Below are 6667 nucleotides of genomic sequence, written 5' to 3' on the forward strand. Positions count from 1 at the left end.
AGTTCATGGACATCTGGAGGGCCGCAGTTTGACTACCCCTGGAGGATTTCAGATGGGTAGCTGTGTTGGTGTGAAGCAGCAGAACAAGTGCAGCTTCTGTGTGCATGCAAACTTCTTCAGGTATATTGAAACAGGTTTCCTCAAGCCTCCTAGAGATGTGGAGGGGTTAGTTGCCAGGAAGAGCTGATTGGAATAAAGATATTTTTACTCCTCAGCAAACCCAACGCCTATCCATAAAAATACAATTTGTGGGCACAGATATAAGAAGATCTTTGTCATCTTTTTCTAAGGCAGGATCCCCAATCTTTTTGAGCTGACAGACCCCTTTGGTGTTCTGACACAGAGTAGTAGGTGCAAACACAAAATGGCTGCCACAGAAGGTAGAGCCAGCCAAAAAAATAATAGGGAGTGCATATCTCTATAATAACTCTTAAATATTCCCTGCAGAAGCTCTGCTTAATAGAATACATTTTAAAATCAACATACTTCAAAATATTTTCTAGCATACACAGAACTTCACATCCTTATGCTGGGATGGCAGTAGGCCAGCATTTTCATTCTCCTAATTTGAGGGGGGGGGGGAGAGAGTAGGTTGCCTAAAACCGCTGCTGTGAATTTATGGCTGAGGGCATATTGAACCAAGGACTTCGGCGCTCCTGCTCACACACCAGCTGTCATTGAAGGTCATTTACATCTCAAATGCAACTAAAGACTGGCCTCAACTCCAGTTGCTAGATTTAAGATCTCTCATAGCACCAGAAAAGAGCAGTCTTTATCCTCAGCATTTTCTGTCATTCTGATCCGAGCTCTTCCATAGTGGAATTCACAAGACTCCTTTTTAAAGGTGATTCCTGCTGATAGCAAAGGATAACAGAACAGACTAGGTGAAAGAACAGTCAGTATAGCCAACATCCTGAAGATTAGCAACGGCTGCAGCTCAATTAACAAGCTTGCCTCTGCCTCTTTAGCTATTTAAAGCACTGTAAACATTATAACCAATGTGACAGCAGATAGAACTTTCTTCTTGTCTGTTCCAAATACAGACAAATACAGGTTCCAGATAAAAATATGTTTACTCTGATGATTATTAATAAGCATGTCAAATAGTAGTGAAGATAAATCATATTTCATCTTTGGAGAAAGGAAAGAACATTTCCTATGAAGTAGATTATGGCAAGCTCAAAATTGACTAGTGGACAAAGATTACCAAATATTGAAGCCTATAATCTTAGATGGTTTAGGCCAAACTTTGAATCAATACCTAAAAGTTCATCCTTTAAACTGACAATCCATCTTCAGCCAATAAATGATCACTGAGCATTTCCCTACATAGCAGGGTTTTACCCATGTCTTCACTGATTGCAATAGGAGGTAAACAACTGTTTTGTGGTGCTGTATAGATTATAGAGGAAATTCTATGTTCTGGGCTAATTCTAGTGCTTTGAGCATCTCTGACTGATAGCTCCTCCTAACCTCTTACCATATTGACACCAGTAGTGGCTTCCAAGCTAGCACTCTGTTCTGTGCAGGAAAAGGCAATATCTTGCAGTAAGTCAGCACTATTAACAATTGGTCTGGAAAAAGCTCTTTAGATATATACATATCCTATGAATTTGGCTTCTTGAGTTTAATGGTGTAACACTAAATTGACTTTTAAAAGGGGCTGAGTCTATGATGAAAGCCTATATTAGTCATGTCTAGATGTTAAAATGCTAGGGTACCACAAACTGGTTCTACCTAAAAACAAGATTCAGAATAAAAGGTAAGAAAGTCTTTTTCTTTTTTTTACTAAACCTCTTTTCCCCACTCCCTCCCTTCTAACTGCCTCTCTTCTATTAAAAGAAATGTTGAGACACATTCAAAAGTCTCAGATTCCCAAAACAGTTCACCCTCCAGTTGTTATAACCCATTTCCCTTGCCTCCCCTCCCAGAAGTGAGCAAGGCAATCCAAAGGGTCTTTGCTTCTCATGCTCTCGTTTCCAGCCCTTTCTACACACATGGAATTCTTGCCATTTTATCTGCACAGTTTCAACTGTGCAGTAAGAATGTGTTGCACTTTATACCATTGTTATTTTTAGAAGTCTGCCTCTTTGGCTTAAGGCAGGCTTTGCACATGGCATGGAGGGTGGAAGGGTCTGCCCAGATCTTTAGGTCTTGTGTTTTCTGATCTTTGACTCCTTGACCCAAGAGAGACACAGGCTGTTTTCAAATCAGCCTTTAAAGCAATAAGAAGCTGTCACCTTAGGCAGAAATAGCAGCAGCAGTAGAACACTGGACATCCTATGAAGATTGTAACAGGAAAGAACAAGGATGGCTTCACTCCATTTATAATGAGCAAAGAAGTAGATTTAATGCCCACCACTCTATTATTGTTATTTATGATAGAACCTTCAAAGGTGGTAAACCAGTAGAATGTGATGCCTTAAAAATCTACCCCACTATTATTAATTTTATATTTTAAAAATTCTTTACAATCTTCACTATGTTTCAAACAGCCCTGAGAGGTGGGCCACTGTTGTTACCACATTATAGATTGGAAATGGAGACATAGCCATTTGTAGTGACCAAGACCACACAGTGAGCCCTGGTAGAGCTAATGTGCAAACCCCAGATACAAGTCCATCTGAACCATACTGATTTTAGGATTTTTTCTTTATACATTGTATGTATGTTTTTTGTTTATTGCATTTATATGCCGTCACTCTTGGCCCAGCCAGCTCACAGCAGCTCACAACATACGCAGTCAGGGCCCAGTGTACCTGAGGAACTGCCTCTCTGTCTACACCCCTCAAAGAGCTTTACGCTCCACCACCTCCAACAGGCTGGTGATCCCTGGCTCCAATGAAGCTTGCTTACCTCAGCCAGGGCCAAAGCTTTCTCTGTCCTGGCCCCCACCTGGTGGAATGAGCTCTCAGAAGAGATCAGGTCAAGAGAGTAGCGGGCCAGGCATTTTTCTATCTTCGCCAGGCCCGGCTACTAGTGCCCTACCTGTCCCCTGACCACTTGGCCACAGTGATCAATGCGACAGTCACCTCCAGAATAGATTTCTGTAACTCGCTCTACGCAGGCCTACCCTTGTCCCTGACCCTGCAAAATGCAGCTGCCAGGGTCCTCACTGGAACATCTTGGAGGGCCCACATCCAGCCGGTGCCGAGGTAGCTGCATTGGCTGCCAATTGCTGCCTGGATCCGGTTCAAGGTTTTGGTTTTAACCTTCAAGGCCATATGCGGGTTGGGACCAACATACCTGAGGGACCGCCTACCACTTTATGCCCCCCGCAGGGCCTTACGCTCTGCGTGAGAACCTGTTGGTTGTCCCCGGCCCGAAGGAAGCGTGCCTAGCCTCGACCAGGGCCAGGGCTTTTTCAGTCCTGGCCCCTACCTGGTGGAATGAGCTCCTGGGTGATCTGCGGGCCCTGCAGGATTTGTCAGCTTTCCACAGGGCCTGTAAAACGGAGCTCTTCCACCAGGTCTATGGTTGAGGCTGGGGTCAGCGAATCAGGGACATCGCTCCCCCCCTAGGAGTTGGAGTGTACGCTACTCCCCTATCCTTTCCTCTTCACCTATTTAATAATTGGGGGAGGGATGGGATTTTTAGCCATCATGTTATAGATTGATGTTTTAATGGGAATTTTAATGGGGTTAACAGTTGTGACTCGCCTCGAGGCTGTCGGGAGAGGCGGGAAATAAATCTAAATATATATATATATAATAATAATATTATAATAATCAGGGTCCTGACAGAGCTAGAACAATTCTGCTGGGCCTGCAAAAGAGAGCTCTTATGCCAGGCATTTGGTTGAGGTGAGCCAAAACTAACAACATCCACTGGGCCCCCAAGCTTCCTCCCATGAATCCAGATGCCCTGTACCGACCAACCATTAAAATGTTGAGGTTATTAATTACTGTTCTCTTTGTTTATTGCTGTTATTATCACTGTTGTTATTAATCTGATGGTTACTGAGTTCTACTGTATTGTTCCTGTTCCCTATGTTTCATGTGAACAGCCCTGAGCCTCAGGGGAGGGCAATATATAAATTTTAAAAACTAAATTTAAAAAAAAACAGTTAATTGCATTTTAAATCACCGCTGACTTGTTCTGCCTTTAGAGATTCCAATTCTGTTTCTGGAATGCAAGTGAGCAGAAAAAAATTTCCTTTTGAGGTAAGGTAAAGGTAAAGGTAAAGGTATCCCCTGTGCAAGCACCGAGTCATGTCTGACCCTTGGGGTGACGCCCTCTAGCGTTTTCATGGCAGACTCAATACGGGGTGGTTTGCCAGTGCCTTCCCCAGTCATGACCGTTTACCCCCCAGCAAGCTGGGTACTCATTTTACCGACCTCGGAAGGATGGAAGGCTGAGTCAACCTTGAGCCTTTTGAGGTAAAACTCATTAAAAATATTCTCCTGCTTTCTGGTGATTATTCAAATTATCCTTAATAAGTTTATGACCTAATTGGGGAGGGGGTCCCAGGGAACTTATACCCACCTTCCTGATTAGACCGTATACACACACACACATTCTTGGGATATCTGACAGGCCTTTTAAGGGCTAGAATAGGCTCACATTCGGTACCCTGCCCTCAAAAGACTACTTTGGCCTCAGCACGAGCTAAGCCTCCACACAAGTACTCTTCAAGTAAAACCTATATTTAGCATTCAGTCAGGCCTGATACATAAATTGTTGAAACAACAGAAATAATCTAATTCCCTACCTAATCTCTTGCTGCACATAGGGGGGGAAAGCTTGTCCTGTTTCTGTAACCTTTCTCAAGCTAATCTATTAAAAACTTTATAATCTAAACCTGACAATGCCAGCCAAACTGCTTAATTGTCTTCTGCTCTCATAAAACTCTAATCTTACTGGCAACACACAGCTATGAAGAAATTATAACATTTCTATCAGAGATCTACTGGAAGTGGGCTCCCAAGCTTCAAATAATATCAATTCATATCCACAGGCTCCAGGAAGCTAATCAAGTTTCCCAGGCCCTCAAGGCTTAGTCTGAACCAGAGTTTTATATTTGCAATGTGTTTTTAATGGCTTGTGTCCAAGCTAGAGAACATGTGGACTGTTGGCAGTTTGAGTCACTCATGGAAAGGCAAAGAGTAGGCAATGGAACATCTGGGCATATTTTCTTCACTACCACAGTCAACTTACATATATCTTGGACTCCAGGATGAATGCTTCCTAGGTACAGATCAGGGGTTCCTTGCAGGTGTCTCTGACTCTATAGTAGTATGTGAGGGAGAAAGAAATGCTTTCCAATAGCCAGCCCCTAACCCAGCTACAACCTGTCCTTCCATTAGCAACTCGTTATATAAGAAGATGTCCCCATCCGTTTTTAGTGTGTGGGCACATTTGGAATTGACATGGGGTGGTGGATGCAACAACAAAATGGTTGCTCTAGGAGGAGGTCAAGTCAAACAAAGATCAGGGAGCAAGGTTATGCATAAAAATCATGTGATGAAGCTGCATCATAGAAACTACAGGGCGAAAGAATCTCCCTGAAGAGATCAGGGTTCTGGTCAAACTCCCAGAATTCTGCAGAGTCTGCAAAAGGGAGCTCCTCCACCAGGCATTTGACTAAGGTTAAAGGTAAAGGTATCCCCTGTGCAAGCACCGGGTCAAGTCTGACCCTTGGGGTGACGCGTTTTCATGGCAGACTCAATACGGGGTGGTTTTCCAGTGCCTTCCCCAGTCATTACTGTTTACCCCCCAGCAAGCTGGGTATTCATTTTACCGACCTCGGAAGGATGGAAGGCTGAGTCAGTCTTGAGCCGGCTGCTGGGATCGAACTCCCAGCCTCATGGGCAGAGCTTTCAGACTGCAGCCTTACCACTCTGCGCCACAAGAGGCTCTGACTGAGGTAAATCCAACCTAAAAACATCTGGTGGTCACCTTCAAGTCATAATTTGAACATTCTGATCTCCCTAGGGGTTCCATTAAAGTTGTTCTACTGAAATTGTTCAATGAGTTAATTATGGTAACCTGTTAAACTTGTTAGAATTGTTACTGATATGCTGCTGTGACTGTTATTAATGTATGACGTTCTATGTATCCCATGACGTTCCCATATAAACCTCCCTGGACCATATGGTAGGGTGGTATAAAAATCTTAAACAAACAAATAAATAAAATAAAAGTTTTCACTTAGGGCAAAATTCATTTTGTAGAATTCATTGTCATAAGATTATTTTATTTATTTACTTCATTTATAGTCTGCCTTTCTCCCCAATGGGGGCCCAATGTAACTCATATCTTTCTCCTCCATTTTATCCTTGCAACAGAGCTGTGAGGTAAGTCGGACTGACCATGTGACCAGCCCAAGGTCACCTAGCAAGCTTCCATGGCATAAGTGGAATTCAAAGTCTGTCAGATACTAGTCCAGCACTCTTAAGGGGAGTGGGGAGGGGGGGAGTGTGTGTTTAAGGATTATACAAAATCATGGTTGTGGACCCCCCGTGCCCAGGGACCCAGTGCTGCCATTTCCTGAGCCCCTGGACTATCCCAAAACTATGAAAGTGGAGGTTGAGGTTATTCACATTTAATTTATCCCGTGTGTGTGGTACATAGCCCAGAGATCCAAGGATTGTCTGGCAGCCAGGCAAGGAATGTTCAGAAGTGGTTCGCCATTGCCAGTCTCTGCATCATGACTCCTAGCCCTGCC

Source organism: Paroedura picta, chromosome 3 (genome assembly GCF_049243985.1).
Source record: "Paroedura picta isolate Pp20150507F chromosome 3, Ppicta_v3.0, whole genome shotgun sequence".
In the NCBI taxonomy this organism is placed as follows: Eukaryota; Metazoa; Chordata; class Lepidosauria; order Squamata; family Gekkonidae; genus Paroedura; species Paroedura picta.